General features: G+C 42.6%; 1 long non-coding RNA gene across 1 annotated transcript; it reads left to right on the plus strand.

Annotated features, from left to right (window-relative positions):
- The first annotated feature begins 370 nt into the window (after window positions 1–370).
- On the plus strand, window positions 371–22618 carry LOC121823505 (uncharacterized). Its single transcript, XR_013045346.1, has 3 exons — window positions 371–501; window positions 20804–20875; window positions 22485–22618. It is a non-coding gene; the product is annotated as an uncharacterized LOC121823505 (long non-coding RNA).
- The last annotated feature ends 3227 nt before the right edge of the window (window positions 22619–25845 follow it).

Below are 25845 nucleotides of genomic sequence, written 5' to 3' on the forward strand. Positions count from 1 at the left end.
TGAAGCAGGCCAGGGCAGAATGCTACTAAATAGCTTGCTTTCGTATACCACCCAGGACCAGGTGCCCAGTGTGGGAGGGCCTGGACCACTGTGGGTCCCACATCAGCTCTTAACCAAGAAAACGCCCCCACGGACTTGCCTACGGGCCAGTCTGATGGAGGAATTTTCTCAAGTGAAGTTCCTTCTTCCCAAATGACCTTGACTTGTATCAGATTGTCAAAACGCTAACCGGCAGAGATGGTGACAGCCATTGCAAAGACTGCTTTTTTTTTTTTTTTTTTTTACTGAGTGCCCCAGGAGGATGTGTCACCCAGCACATCAGCCCTAACCTTACGTGCTCAGTGTCCACACTGATGGGCAGCTCTTGGCTGCCCAGGTTCTCCATACTGCACAGGGAAGGAATGTTTCCACCATTGAGGAAGGGTCTACTGGACCTCGCTGGAAGGTAATTTTGAGAAGAATGGATGACCACGCTGGCTTTACTGTTGAAGACTACAGCAGGTAAGGATGTAAGGAGCGGCAACACATTTCTATCTCTGACCTGTAATCAGGAAATAAAGAAGAACATTCATGAAACTCCAAGATAAACAGGGATGGAGAGGGAAAGAACGTTTTTTTGTCATTAAAAGTAAACGCTTTAAACTTTTAAGTTACATGACATCAAAGTGGTTGACACAAGCCTTTTGAACTCAACTATTCAGACGTCCGTGCGGGACACACTGCTTCCTCCTCCTCTCCCTCCTCCTTCTCTCCTTCCTCCTCTCCCTCCTCCTCCTCTTCTTCCTTTTTACTTATCTACATTTTGTTTTAATGCCTGTGACACGTTTTACATTTGCATTATTGACAAACTTCAAGTTCATATGTTTATAGGGAGATGAAAAATTAATTTTATTTTTTTTACACTTTTTGGAGGGGACTTCATACATGAACCCTGAATCTCTGTCACTCCTCCCACCCTGTCCCAATTCCTATCATGCTCCCTTGCAAATTCATGGTCTTTTCTTTTATTATTGTTATATGGATATATACATGTGTGCATTTCTATGAATATATGTGTGTGTTTGTGTGTGTATGTATACACATGTATACACACAATATAACCTATTGAGTCCATTTAGCTTTCTCGCCAGCAACTGTTGGTTGCTTCTTAATGAAGGTGTAAGACCACCCTCAACTAAATCACTGTCTGTAGCAGAAACTTTTGTCCTGTCGGAGCCTCCGTATCCATTACCACTTCTGCAGACACTTCCATCTGCGGATTCCCAATCCCTGTGTGTATTTTCTGGTCTCCATATCCCACTGTGCCTTCTCAGGTGAGAGACTGGAATTCACATTCCCCAGAAGCAGCCATCAGCCAGCGGCTGACAGAAACTGGTAGCTGAGTCTCCCGATTCCCACACTGTGTAGTAGAATCACCGGTGAGCATGTTTTCTGATGATCCTGCAGCTGGCCTCGGCAGCAGCCAGGCGACATTTGGGCTCCATTTTTCTTTTCTGTCACATTTTCTCACTCGCCCCCACCCCATCTTTCTGGCAATCATGTTCCAAGAATAAGCCACTTCCACTAAATCTTCACCTCAGAGTCTCCTTCAGGAAGATTAAAAGAAAGAAACCATCCATTCTAACATACCTACTGCATGATAAGGTACTTTCTTGAGGGGGGGGAATCTTTATTTATCACACAGGAGTAGTTCTGAAAAGTTGATCTGAAGCCCATTAGACTAATATTTTCAGTACAGTGCAAACTCTGTGTAAATTGATTTTGATGTTGATAAAGGTGTTTGCTCGCAATTAAAAGTATAACCTGAGCACAATTAAATGAAATCTCAAAGACTGGAAATATGACTTGCTCACTCTGCTTCTTTAAACCACCCAGAACCACCAGGCCATGGGTGGCCCTCCCCACAGTGAGCTGAGCCTGCCTGTATCAATCATTAATTTACAAATGCCCACACGACCAGCTGGTGGGGGTATTTTCTCCATCGCGGTTCTTCTTCCCAAGCGAAACTAGACCCGGTCAGGTTGACAGGACACTTGCCAGCACAGATACTGGCTTTGCGATTTATGTAACTAGAAAACCGAGGCAACCCTGAGACAAATGTTTCCAGGAAGCTGGCAAAGACAGCACGAGAGAGTAATCCCTGTGAGGGAAGTGCAAAGGAGTCTTCTAATCTCTAGACTTTCTCTCCCGAGTCCTTTCCCAAAGCTGGAAGCAGATGAGGACACAGAACTCAAGAGACAGCATGGAGCAACCAGAACTTGAAGACCAGAGATCTAGAGGGCAGGAAGCTTCACAGAAAAATGGCTGCCAACATCTGCATATGGGTTCACTGGAGTCCTTTCCTAAATTCTAAACCACTTATTTCTAGGGTGGGATTCTATGGACCAGACAAAATATAGCTATTACAAAGCCATAAACTAGACCATTCCTGGAGTTGACAATTGTTAGTCTTCATTCCAACTCCACTGGATTTAGGATCACCTCAGAGTTTATGGCACACTTCCAGGTGTGTCTGTGAGGGCATATCCTGAAGAAATTAATGCAATGCAGAAGGACCCACCCTGAGGGTTCATGGCACCATCCCATGGATGGGAGACCCAGATAGTACCAAAAGAGAAAAGGGAAGATCCAACAATGGTGGCTTCCCTTCTTCCTGCCTCCTGGCCTGCAAGGGCATGAAGGGTCCCGTTCCTGCACGCCCTTCCTGCCACAAGGGGCTGAGCCATCTGAGAGCACCAGGCACCGGCCACAGTAGATCTTTCTTCCATTAAGTTGTCTCTGTCAACTGTTCGGTCCCACAGCATGGGGAAAAGTCACTAATACAATAGAGTTCAGACACATTTGAGTTTCAGAGAAGTTATTGAACACCCATGTTACTATCCCTACAAACAAAGGCTAGAAAAGCTATTAAAGGCTTCTCCTCACTAAGAAATCTTATCAAGTTTTGTCTGTATCTATCAATATTTTTCGTATCATAAATTTAAAATGTAGTTAATGAAATAATAAGCATGTCATATATTGTTAATAACATATTTTATGAAAAATCCTCATTTTTTTTCTAAAATAAGCCAATGAGCACAACCACACTGTTTTACATTTGTCAAAAATCTCTTTACTGACCTTCACAGAAGACAGCTGAATTCTCATATGGGCTTTTAAACTCAGTCTGTTAGGAAATGGTATTTTGATTTCAGTCTATGAATAAATCTGGTCAGACACAGATATGTGGTTGGCCATAAAAAAAAGTATTGCCTTGTCTGATATGGTAGATTCTGCCTTTGTAATGGCAATGGTTAGTAAATGTCCACACCAAAGAATATGATGAAGTCCTAACTCCTGGTATTCCCAAACACATCTTCTTTGACAATACAGTTATCACAGATTTAACCAGTTCAGATGATGTGATTGCAATGGGTCCAAATCCTATAGAATTAATATCATGGAAGCAGGGCATCTAGGTAGAGATGCAGGGGAAGATATATGAAAAGACATGGAGAGAGTGCTATGGAAAGATGGAGCAGAGTCAGGGAGTATGATGCCACGAACCAAGGGCCATCCAGGGCTATGAGGAGCTGGCAGGCACAGGAAGAATCCTTCTCCTAGGGATTCAAAGAAGCATGGTCCCACTCACACCTCTATTTCGGACTCCTGCCTCCAGAACTGTGAGGCAAGACGTTTCTGTTCCTCAGGGAAATTAGTACAGACACTAACACCCAAACTTAAGAAGTGATAGCTTCCTGACAGTGAGCTGCCATGTAGAATCAGAAACTGCCAGCATTTCATACTGTCTTACCAACACCATTCCTATACTTGGTACTTTGTGTAGATCTTTCCTCTATGTGACTTTGTAATATTTGGTCATTAGCTGTACTTGTTCATTAGGATCTGAGGACATTCCAAATAGTAACAACTTTTTAAAAAGTGTGTGTGTGTGTGTGTGTGTGTGTGTGTGTGTGTGTGTGTACACCTGTCACAGTCATGCAATTACCCAAGGAGACCAGAAGAGGGCATTGGATCCCCTGGAGCTAGAATTACAGAAAATTGAGTACTGGGCACCAAACTCTGCCCTTCCCAAGAGCATCAAATGCTCTTAACTTCTGAGTCATCTCTCCAGCCCTGTCCACACTTCTTAATATAATATCATAAAATTGCATTTGTTAACATTTCTAAGGACATCATCAGGAAAGATGAGGCAACTGTTGGGAAGGCATCAAACCCAAGATAATAGATAAAAGTTTCGGAAATTTTCATTTTACCTCTGATGCTCTAAACTTCAACACTTTCAACAAATACTATGATTGTTTTGTGAATGTGACAACAAGCATCACACGTTTGAGGCACGTGTCTTCCCTAGCCTTTGCGTAGTCACAAAGGTGTATCAGACACTTTTAAAGTAAAGCTCAGTGCTCCCTGTATAGAGCCGCTAGGTATGCTTGCATATCTAGCCTTGATGAGGATGTAGAATAAAAGGACTGTACACAGTTAGTAGGGACCTTAAATTAATGCAGGCATTGTGGGGGAACAGTCTCAAAGTTCTTCCAAAGAGCTAAAAATAGAGCTCACTGTATGAACCAGCAAGTCTACTTCTGAGCACTCATCCAAAGGCACTGAAATCGGTATCTCAAAGAGATATCATCGGTGTTTACTGTGGCAGTATCCAGAAGAGAATGGACAAGAACAGAACCTCAGCTCCCATCAGTGGGTAGAGGGACAAAGAAAATGTGGAGTACATAGACACAATGGAATACTACTCAACCTCACGGAAGAAGAGAGCCCTGCCATCAGCAATGATGTGAGTGAACACAGACATTATGCTAAGTAGAACAAGCCAGGTACACAAGGACAAATACTACATGATCCCAAAGAGTCCAGTTCATAAAAGCAGAGAACAGAAGTTTCTGTCAGGGGATGGGGGTGGGAAAATGGGGACATTTGTGTCAGTGGTTATGAAATTTTAGTTATAAGATTAATATGTTCAGGAAAACTAATACACTATACTGTATCTATAGTGCAGTAATAATGCCATGCATTCTTGAAATTTGCTGAGTAGATATTCAGTATTCATAACAAAAAAAATACAGTGAAGTGTCAGTGGAATACTAACAAGCTTGGTTGTTGTGTAATCATTTCACTATGTATATAGTATTAAAACACCATGTAAACATTAAAATTAGGTGTTTCAAAAATATGAAGTAAAATCATGAAATATTACCAGAATTAAAAGGAATACATGGTTATGAGAGGCGGTGACAGGAGTATCAGAAGTTCAAGGTCAGCCTCGCCTACGTAGTGAGTTCAAGGACAGCCTGCGGTACATTAGACCCAGTTCCCCAAATAATAATAAATAAATAAGAATTTTAAAGAAAGAAAAAATGTACTTGTTTCCAGACATAAAAGCCTTAAATATAACACTTATGAAACATTGAAAGCATAAACATTTAAAACATTTTTAATTACCTGAATGTACTAAGACGTTGACTCTGCTGGCAGGCCGGGGATCACCAATTATATTAGTTACTGTTGCTATGGGGAAGTGTCCTGACAAGCGCACCTCAAGGGTACAGTCCATCATGGTGAGTGGGCCCTGGTGGCAAGAGCCTGAGACTGCTGGTCATGTGGCATTCACAGTTGGTCTAGAACCGATATTTAGGATGGCCTCCCTCTCTCAACTAACCTAATCTAGAAAAATCACAAAGGTAGTCAGCACTCTGATATTATTGCCCAACTTTGAACTCAAATTGTCTTTTTGCAGATCTAGTATCCAGTGTCCTTGAAAGTTTTTACTTTTTAAATTTGTGTGTGTATGTGTGTGTGGTGTATGTACACATAGGTTATAGACCTGCGTCAACACATCTAGCTTCTGTTTTTACATGTGTGCTGGGATTCTGAACTCAGGTATTCATGTTTATAAAATGAATACTTAGCCATTGATCATCTCCCCAACTCCCAGAGGTTTTGTTTTGTTGTTTTTTGGTTTGTTTTTGTTTTTCGAGATAGGGTTTTGGTGCCTGTCCTGGATCTCGAGGTGTAGACCAGGCTGGTCTTGAACTCACAGCGTTCCACCTGGCTCTACCTCCCAAGTGCTGGGATTAAAGGTGTGCGCCACCACTGCCCAGCCCAGAATTTTAACTCTTTAAGACTAACCACCTTTGAGCTCCAACATCTAACATATTTGATGTGTGTGATCATGTGTGTGCATTCGTGTGGGGGATATGCATGTGTCAGAGATTTATGTCAAGTGCCTTTCTGCTTTGGGATGTCTTTCTGTATGCTGTGAATATATATTGCTCTCATTGGTTGGTAAATAAAACTGTTTGGACAATGGCAAGGCAGAATAAGGTTAGGCAGTACATTCAAACTGAAGACGGAGATGAAGGTGGAGTGAGGCAAGACATCAGCCCATTGCTCAAGGAGCAACAAGATGCCAACAGACTGGTAATGCCATGGCCATGTGGCAAAACATAGATTAATAAGAATGGGTTGGGTTAAGATGTAAGAGCTAGCTAGCAAGAAGCCTGAGCCATAGGCCATACAGTTTGTAATTGATATGAGCCTCTAAATGATTATTTTATAAGCAGCTGCGAGAGCTCAGGCGAGAGAGATTCGTCCAGACTGTGGGGCTAGGCGGGACCTAGAAACTTCCCCCTGCACCTCCCTCTATCACTCTCCATCTTTGTTTTGAGGCACAGTCTCCCACTGAACTTGGAGCTTGTTACTTAGCTAGACTGGCTGGCCAACTATCCCCAGAGATTTTCCTGCCTTTGCTTCTCTGGCACTTTGACTCTACTTATACCTTGGCATGTCTAACTGGAGACATGTTTTTAACTAGAAATATGAACTCATGTCTTCATGCTTTTGCAACAAGCACTGTATGGACTGAGCCATCTCCCCAGCACTAGCAAATTTTTATAATACATGATAAACAAAAGAAATCAAAATTGTTGCATGAGTGGACCCATTGTTCTATATCCCAAGGCCAGTTTCCTTCTGCCACTACGGAAGGATGCTCCTAGTGTGCAAATGCTTTATTGACATTTGCTGTGGCTCAACAAGGCACATCTTGAGATTTTTTTTCTCCCACCCAACGCTAACCAGGCCTGACCCTGCTTAGCTTCTGAGATGAGGTGAGGTCACATATGTTGAGGATCTATGACCATTGACACATATTGAAATTTGTCACTGCACTGACTTTAAATAGTGTCATGAAATAAATTGGACTCCTAGTGAATTTGAGCTACCTGTAAAATCAAATCTAGACTCCGGACATCTAGAATTCTATTAAATAATTTTCATGCATGATTAAGATTCTTCTTGGAAAATTTTTATTTCATAGTTTTCCAGTCTTTGTGCATATTTTAGTAGAATATTTGGCATTTACGATTATAGCCTTAGAGTTAAGATCTATTTATGCAGAAAATTAAAATATTTTCATAACAAAAGTATGTACTTCCATAAAATTCAATATTTGGTTGAAAGTGAACCAACATCTTAGTAATTAGTATCTTACATAGAGATATGCAATAAATATTAAGACGAACTGCTATTGAACATTCTACTTTGGGGTCTCCTGAGATGGTTCAGCAGTTGAGAATGCTTGCTGCTCTCCCTGAGAATCCAACTTCAGTTCCCAGCATCCATGTCATATGGCTCACCACCATTGGAACTCTAGCTCCAGGGGATCAGACACCTTCTGCTGGCCTCCTTGGCCACATGTGTGACATATATATGTGCATACACACACAAAAAAAATAAAAGTATGTCTTTTAAGATTTTTTTCCTGCCTTAGTTCTGATTTTTAAATTTTAGTCTCTTCGCCTCTGATTATCTCTAGAAAGAATTATTATCAAATATAAATATAAATGGTGGCTTTTGATTTGAATCTAGTATCAAAGGCATCATCATCATCAAGATTAATAAAACTACAAGCATGCTCAAACCCAGTCAATTTAAACTAAAGTATATTAAGATAATTGGTCCCGCTCCCTGGACCGTAGAATTTTTTGTAATTTTACATAACACCAAGCACTGGAGATTCAAAAGGATTTAAGATGCATGCCTGTGATGGCTCATTATGTGTCGACTTGACTGGGCAACAGGATGCACAGATGTTAATTGGAGGTATTTCTGTCAAAATATTTCTGGAAGAGGTTAGTATTTGAGTACTCAGACCAGGAAAAGAAATTAACCTCATTCGTACAGATGGCCGCATCAAATTATAGAAGGCCTCAGCACGACAGAGGCAGAGCTGCGGCAGTCCTCTGCTCAAGTAGCCATTTTTTCCTGCCCTCAGCATAGTGAAGCTGGTTCTTGGAGCCTCGGGGCTCACACCATCAGCCCTCTGGTTCCTGGGCCTTTGCACTTGGCCCAGAACTTTCATCATTGATGTGCCTGGTTCTCAGGGCTTCCATTTGAAGTGGAAGCTGTCCCGCCATTTTCTTTGGTCTTCCAGCCTGCAGATGGCAGATCATGAGATGTCTTAGCCTCCACCATTGTGTGAGTCAATTACTCTCTTCTATTTTGTCTGTCTATCTATCTATTCATCCATCTATCTATCTATTCATCCATCTATCTGTCTGTCTATCTATCTATCTATCTATCTATCTATCTGTCTATCTACCTATTTATCTGTGTATCTATCCATCCATGCATTTATCATCTACCTATCTATCATCTATCTATCTATCTATCTATCTATCTATCTATCTATCTATCTATCTATCTAACTTCTATCATCTATCATCATCTATCTACCCTAGATCTATATATCTACCAATCTATCTGTCTGTCTTCTATCATCTATCTATCTAATCTATCATCTACCTACCTACTTGTCTACATATCTGTCCTGTTCATTCTGTTTGTCTGGATAACTCTGACTAATTCCATTTCCTAAGACTTCCCACAGTGGGAACAGACCAGCAAAGCAAGAATTGGAGAACAGTGTGATAAGTGTGGTCCAGCAATGTGCATGCAGGGTGTGTCGTGGATGCAAACATGGGAAAACAAGGATTGGAGTGAGAGAGGCACAATTTGGGGAAGCTTCAAGGAGTACATTATACTGAGATAATATTAAATAGATAAGAAATTCATATAAAGAACATTACAGTTGATAAGAATAGAAAATGTGAAGGCACAGATGAAGGATCTAAAAATGGCTGTTCATGCAGAATCACTTGAGTGGGGGAATTTTTGCAGGGCATTAACAAAATATAAAGCTGGAGAGACAGGTGGGTCCAGGGCAAGAAGTACCTGAAGAGTTAAGATAACTCCTGGAGAACATTTGAAAAACCCTTAACAAATAGGTACATAATAATATAAATGTACATCTTCTCTATCTTTCTTTTCCTTCCTTCCTTCCTCCCTCCCTCCCTCTCCCTCCCTCCCTTCTCCCCTCTTTCTTTCTAAATTCAAACAGGATCTCCTTGGCAGGCCTGGAAGCTGAGTATGTAGACCAGGCTGGCCTTGAACTCACAAAGATCTGCCTGCCTCTGTCTCCCAGGTACTGGAATTAAAGGTGTGCACTCCCAGTTTAAATGCACATTTTCAAAAACACTGACAAGATTCGAACTACAATGATAAAGGAATGAAATTTCTTATCTGAAATCATTTGCTCTGCAGAAACTTATAAGAATTAAAAATATATATATGATACAGAAACATCACTAAATCCACAGTCTTGCCAAATTGTCTACTTTAAGGGCTCCTAAAGATTTTCAAGGACTAACTTAAAGATGGTGCCTTGCCCACCCCCCTCCATGCTGTCCTGATTCAACACAGGGAAGCAATAAGGACGGAAAGAGTACCTCAGCTGCAGCTTGGCTGGTGAAGACCTGGCATTCTAACGCCTAGTACACAAAGGTGCACAAAGATTCACACTTGGTCCAGGCTGAGCATCAGGAACTAAAGAAGCCATCTGGCTGGGAGAGGAGAGCTTCAAGTACAGAATAGTCATCTTCGTCACTGATGGATTTTAAATCACCTAGGAGGCACACTTAAAAGCATACCAGTGAGGGGGAAAAAAAAAAAAAGACCACAATATAGAGTAAGAAGGTCTTACTGTAAGTCCATAATTAGCTGACCTTTTGCCCATTTGGAATCTGGGCCCTTCCCAAAAGCATCTGCTTTTTCTATTGTGCCTGGTCCTTGCTTCCCACCAACATGCATAGTTAGACCCTATTGGTTGCCCATGATAGAAGAATGCAGGCATGAAACATAAGTTTGGCCAAGTTAGTCTCCCCTAAGGCTTCTAATGTTGAGCTAAGAACAGAGCTGTTTCCCATCTTGTGAGGAAATAGCACTCAGTCTTCCTGGTTATTGAGATATCAGTGGTGGGTTTTCCAAATATGTCAGGGACTTTCCTTCTATTTCTACCTAGTCTGTATTTTTTTTATAATAAATGTACATTGGATTTTTGTAATGCATCCGTTAAGATAGTCACAGAATTTAGCCCTTTTTTAGTTAATATGGTGTATTACATTGATCCATTTTAAAATGTTAAGTCAACATTGCATCCCTGAGAAAAAAACACATCCCACTCAATCATAAACTTAAACTAAAAAAAAAAAAAGCATATTAATAGACTACACACCAAAAAAAAAAAAAAGATTACTCATGGGAACAGGAACATGTGTTCAGCATAGTATATGCACAAGTTACAGTAATCTGATGACTGTGACCATTATGAATGTAGTTTGATGTTTCAAATTTACTGGCAGGAATTCCAAAGTGTGTGATTAATGACAAAATGCTAGGACAGCTTTGTAGAAGTGAATAGGAATCGCTTTATGGAAGTGACTATATACAGTGAGTAAGTTGACTTTAATTGTCTCTTCCAACTCTAAACTTTGCTAATTTCTGTTCGTTAAGCATAGTGAATCTCCATCCGTGAGCTGATTCTTTAGCACTTAGACTCATTCGTGATGAGTAACAGAGAACTGTGTGGGTGTCCCCATATGTGATAAAAACAACAAAAGGATAAAGATGTTGAAGGATGACAGCTGGGAGATAAGAGTCTAAAAAGATTTAAAGAAAGAAAGGAAACTTAAGAAGAAATTTGATAGGGAAAAAAGAAGAAAAGAAAAGAAAGCCAAAACAGGGGCTTATTTAAGAGTCAAATCAGGGTGAATTTTCTCAACCATCACTTTACGAGAACCCTCATTAGCTTTAATAGAACATTTTGAGAATCATCTCCCAGCCCTCCTTGCATGTGTGTGGTTAACAGGTGGCTGACACACTCTAGTGTTGACACCAGGCACTCTGACATTGTGTTTGTGCCCATTTTAGTGGCAAGCCACTTTTTCACCCCTAACCATTTTGTTTTCATTATTCATCCACACTTGGGTCACTCATGAAGTATGTCAACTTAAAATGTCACCCTTTCCACTTATAAGTCTTTGAAATGTCATCAACCATTAGAGTGGGCTAAATCTTGTACCCTCTTATGTCTGTCTTCATTAACTCTTTCCTGTGTTTCTCCAGAGAGTGTGTAAAGAAGATGCAAGGCAAACTTCAGGGACAAGACCTTCAAGTTGCAGAAAGGAAGAAACAGCATGTTGCTGGTGTTTTGTTCACAGCTTATCATTTGCTACTTAAATCAGTGGTGGTAAATGCTATTGAGCACATTGGTCTGAGATGCAGTGATGTGACTGCAAGCTGAGGAGCTTACAAAGAGCAGCACTCACAATTCTGGAACCTGAGAAGTTCCACATCAAAGCTCTAGCAGATTCAGTGTCCGGCGAGCCTTCCTCCCGGGTTTGCAGATGGCAAGTCTGGGTTGTGTCTTCCTTCAGTAGAAGATGCAAGGGGCTGGGGGCAGAGTTATAGACTGAAAAATGGCCCACTGATCTCACTGATAATGGCTTCATTCTCACAGCTGGTGTTGGTGACTAGATTTCAGTGTATGAATTCTAAGCAATGTGAATATAGAGATATCATTGAAGCATGGAATTGTCATGAAAAGGGAACCCCTGATATGGAAAGCTTTCAGCCAAGTGTCTGGGGACACTGGCAAGAGCAACTGCTCGCAACATAGGGGTCTAACATCTCTGCACTGTGCTCACCCTGCATTGGTGGTTCAGTCTAGAGTCCAGTGGGGCAGCAATTCCATCAATTCTCTTCTCTCTCTCCCACACTTGCTAAATGGCCACAACCCAACCTGAGCTCCACCCTCAGTGCCTCGCACATGCCCCTCCCAGTTGTCTGTCCCCAAACTGTACTCAGTGCCAGTGTTGTTGAACAATTTGTTTCTCTTCATCATCTGTTCCCTGGCCTAACCAGATAGTATTAATTTCCTTTCACCTCATCAAAAGAGAAGTTGGTTTCCTCCATAATTTTCTCTATTCAGTACTACTAGATCATGACCTGTGCTGGTTGGCTTCTGTCAACTTGACCCAAACTAGAGTCACCTGGGAAGAGGGAACATCAGTTGAGGAATGATTTCCACCAGGCTGACCAATTATCAGGTATGGGGACATTTTTCATGGTTAATAATCGACATGGGAAGGCCCAGCTAACTGGGCAGGTGGTTTAGCTTGTGTAAGAAAGCAAGCTACGAAAGCCATAGAGAACCAAGAGGTGAGCAGTACTTGGTGTCTGCTTCAGTTTCTGCCTCTGGGCTCCTGCCTGGACTTTCCCCTTCATAATGGACTATACACTGTAAAGTGAAATAAACCTTTTCCTCCCCTAAGTTGCTTTTGGTCGTGATGTTTTTCACAGAAAAAGAAATCTAACTAAAACACCTTTTAGTTTAAGCTTCTTTACGACCATTATCATGAAGAAAATACTAGAATCTGTCAAAGGCCTTTTCTGTGTCTGTTGAGACACAGTGTTGAGTCATAATGTGATAAGCCTTGAGCCCATTTACATAATTTATAACATTTATTGCTTTGCACAGATTAAACCATCTCTGTATCTCTAAAATAAAGCTAATTTGATCATAATAAGTGACATTTTTGAAATTCACAAACTTGAATCCAGTTTGTATTTTGTTTAACATTTTTGTATCTATATTCATCAGAGGGGTTGGTGTATAATGTCCTTGTTGTTGTTACACGTTGTTGTACGTGTTAATCTGGTTGGGTATCAGGACACTACTAACTCCATCAAGAGTTTGGCAGTGTTCCATCCTTTCCTGTTTTATGGATAAGTTTGAGGACCATGAGTCTTAGTTATTCCCTAAAGGTCTAGTGAAAGTCACCAGTGAATCCATCTGGGGCCTGTTCTTTTTTAGTTGTGAGATTTTTTTTTTTAAATTACTGCTTTGATCTCACTTCTTGTTATAGATCTGCTTAGTTTATCTCATCGTGGTTTAATTTTGGTTTGTCATCCAGATCTAGACAATTTCTTGAGAAGTTTTCAACTTAGTGGAGTATTGTTTGTAAGGTGTGATCTAGTGGTCTTCTGAACGTCACTGATAGCTATCACTACGGCTCCCCTTTAGTCTCTACTGGTACCAATTTGGGCCTTCTCGCCCTTTCTCTGGTCAGCTTAGTTAAGGTTTATGGGTCTTCTTTATCTTTTCAAGGAACCAACTCTTTATTTCATTGATCCCTTGTATTTTGTTGTTGTTGTTGTTAGTTTCCATTTCATTCATTACTACCCTCCCTGGTCTTACATTTCTTTCCACTTGCTGATTTGGGGTTTGGCTTGTTCTTTTTTGACAGGGCCTTCTGGTCCATCATTCAGTTATTTATTTGAGCTCTCTATGATTTCTTCATGTAGACAGTAGAGCTATAAAATTCCCCTTTAGAACTGCTTTCATTGTGTTCCAAAAGTTTAGGTAAATGCATTTTCATTTTCATTGAATTCTAGGGACTTTTTATTTCCTTCTTCAATTCTTCAAGAATTCATTCATCATTCAATAGTGTTTGTTTAATCTACATTAGTTTCTGAATGTTTTAGAGTTTTGTTGCTGTTGATTTGTAGTTTTATTCCATTATGATCATATAAAATACAAGGAATTATTTCAATTTTCCTATATTTGTTAAAATTTGTGTTGTTTCCTCGTATATGCTATATTTTTGAGAAAGTTTTATGGGCTTCTAAGAACAATGTATATTCTGCAGTGTGTGGATGAAATGTTCTGTAGATGTCTGTTTAATCCATTTGATCCATGATGTCATTTCATTCACATATTTCTCTTCATTCTGTGTTGGCCGAGCCTGTAAATTGGTGAGAGTTGGATACTGAAGTCACCCACTACTGTGGTACTGAAGGTCATCTGTGGCTTTACATCTAGTAATGTATGTATTATGAAAGTAGTTTCACTCATGTTTGGAACATACACATTTGGAATCATAATGTCCTCTTGATGGATTGTTCCCTCACTTGGTATGAGGCAGCCTTACTTTTTCTCACTACTTTGGTTTGCTGTCTAGTCCATCAATTATTAGAACAGAGACATGTGCTTGGAATTCCATCCTTTCACCCTAAGGTAGTGTTTGTCTGCTGTGGTGAGGTGTATTTCCTAAAGGCAACAAACAGGTCTGTTCCTGACCTTCCATCCAATCTATTAGTCTGTGACTTTTGATTGGGAAATCGAGACCATTAACATTCAGTTGTTGTTTAAAGACATGTATTGATTCATACTGTGTTGATTTTGTAATGTTTGTTGTTTTCCTCTTCTCATACTTATTATTCTGTGTGGCTTATCCTTTCTTCAGCTTCATGGATAGTTTTATTGTTCTCTTCAGTCTAGAGGATTCTTCTAAGTACCTCTGTAAAGCTTAGTGGTCATGAATTCCTTTAGCCTATTTTTAACATGGAAAGTTTTTTTCCTTCCTTATGAGTGATAGCTACTATATCTTCTAGTCCTGCTCCTACTATAGCTTTAGTTTCATTTGAGAAATCTTGTGCTGTCCTGGTGAGCCTGTGTTTTTATGTGACTTGGTCTTCATTTCTTGCTGCTTTCAATACGCTCTCTTTGTTCCACATAGTTAGTGTTCTAATTATAATGTGACAAGGAAACTCTTTTCTGGTCTTGTCTACTTGATGTCCTAAATGCCCACAGATGCTGAGTCTCATGCAAATGTTACACTGGCCAATTAACAACACTGGCCCTTTTCACTTAAATAAACACACTAGGATAGTATGGTGCGTACTCATTAGTTACTCAGATTAACTGTGGATAGTCAGTAGAGTGAATGGGATGGCTGAAAAGTATAGTAGAGAGAACCTAATGGGTATGTGTGTGTGTGTGTGTGTGTGTGTGTAGAAACACACTGAACAACCCTAAGGCCTAACTGAGCAATACACAAACCAAAGCAAAACCATTGTGTGCGGAGACTGATATTGAAAATACGAAATCAAGAGAGGACTTAGGAATTTCTGTGACAGCTGCATGACTTGGACAGTGAAGTTCTCCGATCCCCTACTCTAGCAGGCTCCCCCCTGTGTTGTGTGGGAGAGAGAAGAGTGGAGAGCTGCTGGGCTCTGCAGACTCCTTGCTCGTGCATTCTTGGGGGAGAAGTTGCAAGTCCTTTCCTGGTGGTTCCCCAGACCCCCGTGTCCCACCTTGCCCTTTCCTGATTCTGCAGGTCCAGGGTAATGTGAGGAGCAGCACTTCCGCTGAAGTTTCTGCTGCTCCGTGGCAGCTCGGTTCAGCGGACCTGGCCCCAATTCAAGAGCGCTGGCCTGGTTCCCTGCTGAGCTCTGCCTTGGCCTAATGAGTTCCTTTGCAGGACTTGTCTCTTGTGTGTTATCTTGCCTGTTTTCTTTCAGTGTTTCTGCAGTAAAGCTTCTAATCTGTCATCCTACCTGGAAGTCTCAAATACTTGTATGTGAGTGTATAGTATATGTGTGTACATGTATTATATGTGTACATACAAGTACATACAACTGAGTGCAGGTTTACGAGTACCTTAAATGCAAGTACAACAAGGTCAGCCTGGGGTGTCAGACCTTGCCTTCTGCAGTACTTGAGATAGGTTCAGTTCGCCACTACGTATGTGTGAGCTCCTGGGAATGCTGTGTGTTGCTGTCTCACCGAAGAGCATGGGATTACAGATATGCACTACTATTCCCAGCTTTACATAGACTCTAGAGACTTGAACTCGTGTCTTCACATGTGCATGGTAAGTCCTTTACCCACTAAACCATCTTCCCAACCCAAAGTTTTTAATCTCGACCTTCTCCTGTTACATTCCTGTTTTTCCCTTCCTGTAAGAACAGAGTGGGCAGATAACTAAGGGTGAACAAGGGGCAACTTTTATTTGCCACGCAGGAATGACTGTTGTTCAAATGGGAAAGCAGAAAGCCAAACATGAAGGTAGACCCCGAGACCCGCAGCAGCAGCAGCAGCAGGATGCCTGCGGTTGCCCATGCTACATTCTCAAGATGCCACCAGGAGAGTGCCAGCATGCATCACAGCTCTAAAGTCTTAGAGAATGTCAAGATATCAAGTGGGAGCAGTCCCGAGCAAAGCAATCTGGAAATAGCAGGTCACCAGGAAGCACAGCACGAATTCTCCTGTCTCTCTCCAGGCTCAAAGGCTGAAGGAAGTGTTCCTTGCTTACAGCTGAAGCAGCCGCAGCTGGCCTTGACGGCCAGGGCAAGAACCCTGGATTCTGAAGCAGAAACAGTGTCTTGGAATAGAAGAAGCGGAAGCTGCAGTGAGTTCCCCCGGGGCTCTTCATCTTCTTTCTCCACTGAACAGCCTAGAACCAGGCCCCTGGGATAAGAGAGAGGCTCAGGCTGGGAGCCCAGCAAGCACAAACACCCGGTGTGTTGTATCCTAGTATATAGAGCCTGGCGGGCCCTGATTGGCTGGGGGGTATGCAAATTAAATGTAGAATAGGACCAATCAGAAGAGAGCTGTCAAGCCAGAAGTGCCTTAGGTTAGAGCAACTGAAGTTGGCCAAAGTGGTTCCCAACCAGGTTGGTGACTCCCTTTCCCTTCTTCTAAGGCAGTGGTAGAGAAGCAAGTACTCTCTTGTCAGAAAGGTGCCACAAGACAATTTGCACCCAGGGATTTCTGTCAATTTCCAGTTGCCGGGATGACATTCTGGCCAACTCGGTACCCAGAGATGCTGCTCTGACCTCCCTCCTCCACTTCTATCATGGCCACCTCTGTTGGAGGATGGATTGTTGCTAGCGCAGACAGATCTTTAATTGTCACTGTGGGCTGTTGGACAAGTCCATTCCTGGCTCCATGTGCAGTCAAGTCTTGCTATGTCCACGGGGCGAGGGTGGAAGTGGAGGGTGTATGTGGTGGGGGATGAGGGGGTGCAGGAGTGAAGACTGGGGGGTGGTGAGAGGGTGGGAGGATGGGGGGGGCAAGGGAGTCTTCTGTTCCATGGTTCTCACGGGTCATTGCCAGCAGCTGCTTATGATGATAACTCAGACCCCTTCTATTTTCACCATATGTTGAGTCCTAAAGAAGTTCCTAGGCTGGGAAGTTGCCACTCATGTGGTGGTGCTGAGATGGAAGATGTTAAATCATGGGGTCAACACTCCCATGAAGCGCTCATGCTATTTTGAAGGGGTTCCAGCTCTCATGTGACTAGATCAGCACTGTGAACGAAGGCAGGTCATTGTAAAGCAACAGGCTCCATGTGCTGGGATCTCTCTTGTACTGGGCTGGTTTTCTGTGTTTTTCTACTGTATTATGATGCAGCCAGAGGACAATTTCTAGGACACCATAATGTTTGACTGCTTCAGCTACCAAAATGGTGGACCCAACAAACATTTTTTTATTTATATATAACTCAGCATCGGGTATTTTGCAACAGAAAATCAAGCAGGACACGCCTCCATTCTAGTACCATCCAGCAGCCAGGATACGTGCAACATGTTCCCAAGTATGGGCAGTGGCCAGGGCTTGTTTTATTATGTGCATCTGGAATGTTGTCATTATATATAGGCCTCTTCAGTAGATCTGAGCATACGATCCTGCGTTTCTCAGCTGCAGATTTATTTCTGTTAGAAAGTGCTCGCCAATTCCCAGGCTGAATTAATGAGAACAGACACATGCATACTTGGTGTTGTGTAGCAATTTCCTGCAAATTGAAACATTCCCTGTTGGAGAAGAGAGGTGCAAAAGATTCCGAAGGCAGGCAAACCTGGAAGTCTTAGCTCCTGAAATGCTGAAGATTCACAAGCCCCTTCTTTTTATTTTTCTACTAATTAAAATTTTCATTTAGTTTACATCCTGATTGAAGTTTCCCCTCCCTTTTCTCCGCCTGTTCCCTCTGCCCCTCCCCCCCCCCGCGCCTCCCCTCTCCTTCCCACCCCAGTCCACTCCTCCTCCATCTCTGTTCAGAAAGAAGTAGGCCTCCCATGGGCGTCAACAAAGCATAGCACATCAAGTTGAGGCAGAACCAAGCTCTTCCCCGCATCAAGGCTGGGTAAGGCAACCCAGCATGAGGAATAGGTTCCCAAAACCCAGTCTAAGCACCAGGGATAGGTCCTGATCCCACTACTGGAGCCCCACAAACAGACCAAGCTACACAGCTGTCACACACATGCAGAGGGCCTAGGTCAGTCCCATTCACAATCCCTAGCTATCAGTTCAGAGTCTGTGAGCTCCCACGAGTTCTGGTCATCTGTCTCTGTGGGTTCCCCCTTTGTGACCTTGTGCCCCTGCACAAGCCCCTTCTTAGGGTTATGTGAGTATTACCAATTGCTAAGAGAGGGTATTCTCCAAACAGCTCGGCTACATGCAAGCCTCGCAAACAGCTCCAGAGACACAGCATTTGTGCTGGTGGAGGAGTTTGAATGATGCACCTGTCTTTGAGTGGCTCGATCTTTTGTAAATAGTCCCTGGTTCCTACTCCTGTGAGTAACCTAAACACTCACTAGTTAAGTTTAATCAGATGCTCTGTCATTGGTGCCCCATCTGGGGTGAGCAGACATGTGTTCGTATCTCCCCAGGAAGAGCCACACCATACTTGAGAATATTTGGTTAAATTTTCTGAATCCAAGGATAGATAAAATGCACTTTTGACAGAGGTCATAGTACTAGAGCAGGAAGAGGAGCTAAGAGAGACCCAGCCTCTCACTTGCAGACTTCCTCTAGGAAGAACTGCAAGCTGGGGTCGCTATGTAGGCAGGTACCAGTCAAAGCTGGTGGTAGAGGAAATGGAGGGTAGCTGGGAAGACTGAGAACTCTGCCATTGCTCTACCATTTCCAAGGAAATATATGTTATTCTGAAAGGATAGTTTTTTGTTTTTGTTTTTGTTTGTTTGTTGATTTTTTGAGACAGGGTTTCTCTGTGTATTGTTGAGCCTTTCCTGGAACTTGCTTTGTAGACCAGGCTGGCCTCGAGCTCACAGAGATCCAGCTGGCTCTGTCTCCCGAGTGCTGGGATTAAAGGCATGCACCACCACCGCCACCACCACCGCTGCAGCCGCCGCCGCCACCACCACCACCATCCAGCAAGGATAGTTTTTAACATAAATATTATTTTAAATCATAGGGCCAAATGATGGGAAATAAGAAAACATGAACTAATTGTTACTGGAATACATATTGTTGTAGCATGTCTCACTTAAATACGTACCACAAATGAGTGCAAAGGTCCTTTCTTTGTCGCTACTCTGTCTGGCAGACGGCCAGCTATAATCTCCACTATGGGCTCTTTAGTTCTGGGGCTACCACTTGAGGGTGCCCTACAGGAGACAAGGCCAAAGTGTTTCTCACTGGCAAGTCCCCTGGGCTGGCCACGTGCCTCTGAGGAAGGGATTGGTCCTCTTAACACAGTCAACTCTGTACAACTCTTCATCATAGTTCCAGTGGCCAAAGTCCCTTTCCCCATCAGACTCGGGCTCCGGACTCTGGGACACTCACCCAGAACTTCTGTACTCATCAGCTCTATAAGGGCTGAGAGTCCCTCTGTCAGAAAACAGAAAGACATCTCCTTACATGACCCTTAAGGAGTGTCTCTGTCGCCTATTGGAATAATACTGATAGATCTGTAAACTCTAGGTGTGAATAAATAAATGCCTTTGAACAGAAAACAAATTGCAAGCAATTCATTAAGAGATCTAGAACTGGTGATGCTACTAACTGGAGCGAAGAAAGTAATCGCTTTGGATGCAGCTCACTGGTGGAGCTACACAAGGCCCTGGGTTCGATCCCAATACTGTCCTGCTGAATACAAAACAGTGATATTTTATTTTATGCTATCTCTGTGAAAGAAGGGAGGAAAATGAGAAAACAGAGATCTTTCCACTTACCATAATAAAGGGGAACACAGGGGGGAAAATGGCTGTCCTTGAAGTTGGTTACAAAAGGAAACGGTGGAAAATGGGGATGAGGCCAAGAGGACACAGTCCCCCCTCTTCCCCCCCCCCCCCCCCCGTGTGACTTTTTCTCTAGTCTCTCTTTTGAAATCATGTTAACAGTCTACATGTTTACATAGAAAAAGGTCATCAGAAAGGCCAAGAAGAGGTTCCATCTCCAGGTGAGAAGGAAGCCTGCTAAACGCCACCATTTCAAAAATTACGAGAGGTGGCTCGGTGGTTAAGAGCCTGAGCTGCTCTTCCAGACAACCGACCCAGTTTTTAGTTCCCGGCACCCGCATCGGGCAGATCACAAGTGCCTGTGACTCCAGCTCCAGAGGATTCCATGTCCTCTTCTGCCGCTTCCCTAGACATCCATCCACACAGGCATACACATAAAAATAAATTAATTAATTCACAGATAGACTGACAGACAGATCGCTAAGTAAATATTACACCTGAAAACTGGCTAGGGATGGGGAGAGGCGGAGCAACAGAGAACACAAACTCTTTATGGTGATGAGGGGCCGGGCTGAGCGGCGGAGTTTCCCACAGCCATCAACTAAGGTACCACCTTCCTTCCTAGCATACCAGAAGGGAAGAGGGAGAAGAAGAGGCCAGACTTAAAGCTGTCTCCATCCAAGCATCAGAAAATGGAGTGAGTGGTACTGTATCCTTTGAGGGCCAAGCATCTACCCAAGGCAGGGGAATGTGCCCACTCAAGTCCATTTGCTCATTTACTCATTTAAGTACTCACTATAATCTAGACCCACAGATCTGATTTGATGCTGTTTGTCACACTCCCACGTTGCTTTTGGAAGGTTCTGCAGCTGTAATCGTTCCACCTTGACTGCTGGGAGGGCTGGATTTCTGCCAATGCTGTCCTGTTGTATTGAAGCATCTCCCCTCTTGCTAGCATGATAGACTGTTGCATCCACCTCTTAGCTATTTCCAGCCTTGGCCCTGAGGTGAACCTTCTCAAGAAGCCCTACCTAGCTCCCTGTCCTACAGGACAGTATTTCAAATCAAGAAGTAGATGTTAAGAGGAGGCTATTGGAGAATTACAGTTTCCAGGCTCTCACTAATCAAACCAGAAAATAAGTACATGTGCTAACTCAATCTATGCACTTATCTATAAACACTTCTTCCACCTATATCCATGCATCTAAATGAAACTGAAATTAGTTCCCACTGATGTCACATCTCAAACTCTAATCCATTGCCATATGGATCATCTAGCCCCTGCTTATCTGTAACTTCCCACTCCACCAGGGAGGAACCTGGTTGCCACCATCTGCCATGGGTTTATGTAATTTCTGGATTCCAGTGAACGTGTATAGTGGATTCACAATCTCTAACCTGCACCCCTGCCATGTGACCCCTTATTTGGATTTGGTGGCTACAGAAAGTTCAAATCTCAGCTCAGCCCTTAACCACCATAATTAATTCTTTCTGGGTGACCTAGCTAACCTAAATTATCAATTTGGCAAAGCCTAAAGTTATCTGAGAGAAGCCTCAGGTGAGGGCTTCTCCTGATCAGATTGGCCTGTGAGCATGTCTGCTGTGTGTGTGTGGAGGGGTGGGATCTGTCTTGATTAACTGACCAGGACCCAGCACAGTATGGACAGCACCATCTCTATGCATCTGGGTCTAGGCTATAAAAAAGCTAGCTTAGCACAAGCCTGTGTGCCAGCCAGCAAATAGTGTTCCTCCATGGTTTCTGCCTCTCATTGTCGTGTGAGTCCCTGCCCTGACTTTTCTTAATGATGGACCGTGACTGGGAGTATCAGCCAAATAATCCCTTCCCTCCCCTGAGTAGCGTTTGACCAGAGCGTTTTCTCACAGCAATGAAATGGAAAGTAGAGCCTGCGCCACGCCAGAGATTCCAGGTATCATCTGTGGAAATGACAACATGCACAGGGCTTCCTTCACCTCACCTGCGCTGGAACCCTCTTCCTGCTCTTTCTGGCACTCTCCTATTGTTCGAGCATGTCACCCATCAACACGCTTTCAAAAGGAAGGCCTCCAGGAAAGGCACACTCACAGGAGCCCTGTGTTCCCCCATGCCTCCTTCTCACCATTCCTCAAGCCTCCTGCTCCTCAGAGATAACCAATCTTTATTTATTCTTCATCTTCCAAAAAAAAAAAAAGTCTTAATGTCTTAATTAGCTGAAGCAGAAATCACTGAGCAATTCTGCTTACTGGTTCTCTCTCTGTCTCTCCCTGATCTAGACAGTTCCTCAAATGACATTTTTTTTTCTTCCCAGGTAGCCCTAGTGTATGCCAAGTCGACAATAAAGACCAACCAGTGCAGAAGAGATGAGCAGACTGTGAGTGGGAAGAACGTCACACTTGAACCCAACCGTGTAGATGCCCTGAACTACACTGATCTGCTGTTGTTGTTGGAACGCTGTGTCTATCTTCTGGAGCAGTGGGGTCACGAGAGCAGTGTTGAATGAGCAGACTGCTGTGCCGATGAAGAGTTCACCTGTGGGAAATACCTGTTCCTCCAGTGTAAATTAGTTAGTCAGCCCTCTACAACACTTCAGTCTGAAGTGCTCAGACTGCTAAGCCTCCAGAACCACAAGGAACCACTTTCTGGTCTTTATAAACTACAGAAGTGTTTGTGACACTTTGCTACAGCATTCCTAATAGGCTAAGATATAATCTAAATATACTAAAAAGAAAACAGCATTAAAGAAACTGGATTTTTAAAAGACAACCCTCTATGCTGTTTATAATAAATCCACTTTAAATATGATGTGGATGTTATCATTTCTGTCTCTGAATTGTCCTGATATCTGTCTTATGTAATATAAATAAAGCAATTGAATCTTTAATTTCATTAACATCTATATAGGAAATAATTTTCCATCCTTTTTTTTTTTAAAGCGGGTCTGAATGTGTATATATCTAACACTACAGCTTCTAAACACAAACAGAACTGCAAAGAGAGATAGAAATTTCTATATCTACTTGGATATCTCAATAGTCATGGCTCTCTCAATGATTAGTAGGTAGGTAGACAGTTAATAAACAGAAAATCTGAACAACACTAGAGATCACCTTGTAATGATTTATATTTGTAGAACATGCCACTCAACATCAGCCAGAAACAAATTTCAATCAGTGTCCATGGGATACTTACAAAGATAGAACCCAAGCCCTGCAAGAGAAAAAAATCACAATACATTTGAAAGGGTTCAAGTCATATGAAGTGTGTTCTCTTGCTACACTGAAATAAATTATGAGTCTTGTAATAGACACATATTAGAAAAACTTCCAGTCGTCTGTGTGTGTGTGTGTGTGTGTGTGTGTGTGTGTGTGTGTGTGTGTGTGTAAATGAAACAATATCCAGGATAATTCACTCCAGACTCTTCACTGCACAGGAAGTAAATAAAGCCATAGCCATCGAGGAGGGAAATTAGACAAACACAATGTAGGTGGCCAAGTTACGTCACTGTGGATGACAGCTACCAGCTGTCTCTAGGTGGCTTGGGAAGAACAGATAGTTATTCCCTGAGGTTCTGGAGGCCTAGAAGTATGAGGACAGCAGACAAGGGAGAAAGAAAGGGAGACATCTGGAGACAGACAGACACAGAGCAGGCAGCGAAAGCAGGACATACAGAAGGAAAGAAAGGTAAAAAGCCCCAGGGCAAAACATAGATGAAGAGAAATGGGTTATTTTAAGTTATAAGAGCCAGTGGGACAAGCATAAGCTAAGGCCGAGCATTCATAACTAACATTAAGTCTCCATGTCATGATTTGGGAGCTGGCTGGTGGTCCAAAAGAAAGCCTGCTGCTGCCGCCGGGTGGTGGTGGCACATGCCTTTAATCCCAGTACTCGGGAGGCAGAGGCAGGTGGATCTCTGTGAGTTTGAGGCCAGCCTGGTCTCCAAAGCGAGTTCCAGGAAAGGTGCAAAGCTACACAGAGAAACCCCGTCTCGAAAAACAAACAAACAAACAAACAAAAAAAGCCTGCTGCTACATGTCACTCTTTTTAGGAAAGTACACACTGAATAGTGTGGTGGTAAAGATCATGATATATGTAGATTACTTCCAAATGGCTCAGAAAATAACTTGTGTGTGTGTGTGTGTGTGAGAGAGAGAGAGAGAGAGACAGACAGACAGACAGAGACAGAGAGACAGAGATAGAGACAGAGAGACAGAGTGACAGGGTTGGGGGGGGGCAGGGAGGAAGGACTAAGGCAGAAGAACTGTGACTTCAAAGCCAGCCCTGACTACGTAGCACATTCCAAGCCAGCCTGGGCTACATAGTCAGACCATTTTTCAAAACGATCATTAATAACCATCTCTGTTTCTATCCACAGACAGAGGCTTCTCTCAGACTTCATCAGAGACCTTTCTCTTTGTGGCCTTTTTTTTTTTTTTTTTTTTTTTTTTTTTTTTATTTTCCTAATGATAACATAACTTCCAAAAAGGTTGCAAAGACTATGTACGGTGATGACTTCCCAGTTTTACCAACAAAATGTCCAAGTTAGGAATGAGAGAGTAAAGAAGAAAGCAAAGCATTCAGATCACCTGCGCCAGTGGGAAGAGCCTGAAATGATGCTGTGTCTGAGGGGCGGAGTGATTAATGACGTATAGTGTGCTCAGAGAGAGGACAAGTAAACTTGATCTCAGGAGTGAGGTCGAATAAGGGATGAGTGCTCTGACGCTGTGCTTGAGAGGGATGGAGGGTGAGAGAGTTTTTAAAGTTCCCGCGCAGCTTAGGCTTGAACAATGGTGGATGTGATGAATGTCACATAGAAGTAAGGAGGATGGATAGGAAACACAAACTCTTACATACAGCGCGAGAAGCATGGAGGAACTGAACTCCAGTGCCAATCGAGAAAGATTCCAGGTACGCTTACACATTTTCACAGAAAGTTTGAAATTCAAGGAGCAGGTAAAGATAGAAAGCAATTGTATGCAAGCCAGATAATATTCAATAAGATGAAATTCAAAACCAGCAGCTCTGATGTCATCTCTAGGCTAGCTGTGGTTTTACAAGTGATGCTGTCTGATTCTTTAAAAATATAGAATAATATAGGAACCCGGATATATTTTTAAGTTACTATTTATGATCTTAGAAAATGGTGTAGTGACTCTAATAAAACACTGTCTTTTTCTCTCTCTCTCTTTTTTTAACAGCATCCAGGTCTTCTTGAGGCCACTAAGACTAGCCTTGGAGGACGGTGTTTCCCATACCTGAGTTTGTACTGCCACCTACAGACTCAATCTTGGCATAGCATATTGGCGTTACTGCTTCATGTTCTTACCGGCCACTGTTCAGTATGCCGAAGGGTCCTCTTACGTGCTGTACATTGCACATGAATCAAAGCAAGTATCCAATCTCCACGAGTGCCGTTTGGCACCATTGCATCTGTTCTCCAGCTGATTGACAGTATCTAAGATAATTAATGCTAACTTCAAAGTCTCATGGGCTTGTGCTTTAAAAAATATAATGCCAGCAGCTGGGCTGTATTAGGTTAAGTTAAGGCAGCTTACAGTGACAGCCTGTAACAAACACCACTGATGTTATTCACACTGGAACAGATTCCCCTCTTGAGTGGTTTAGTAAGTTGAACAGTGCAAACCGCACTGGAGTAGAAAGAAGTTCCATGA

The sequence above is a fragment of the Peromyscus maniculatus genome, chromosome 17, assembly GCF_049852395.1.
Source record: "Peromyscus maniculatus bairdii isolate BWxNUB_F1_BW_parent chromosome 17, HU_Pman_BW_mat_3.1, whole genome shotgun sequence".
Classification (NCBI taxonomy): Eukaryota; Metazoa; Chordata; class Mammalia; order Rodentia; family Cricetidae; genus Peromyscus; species Peromyscus maniculatus.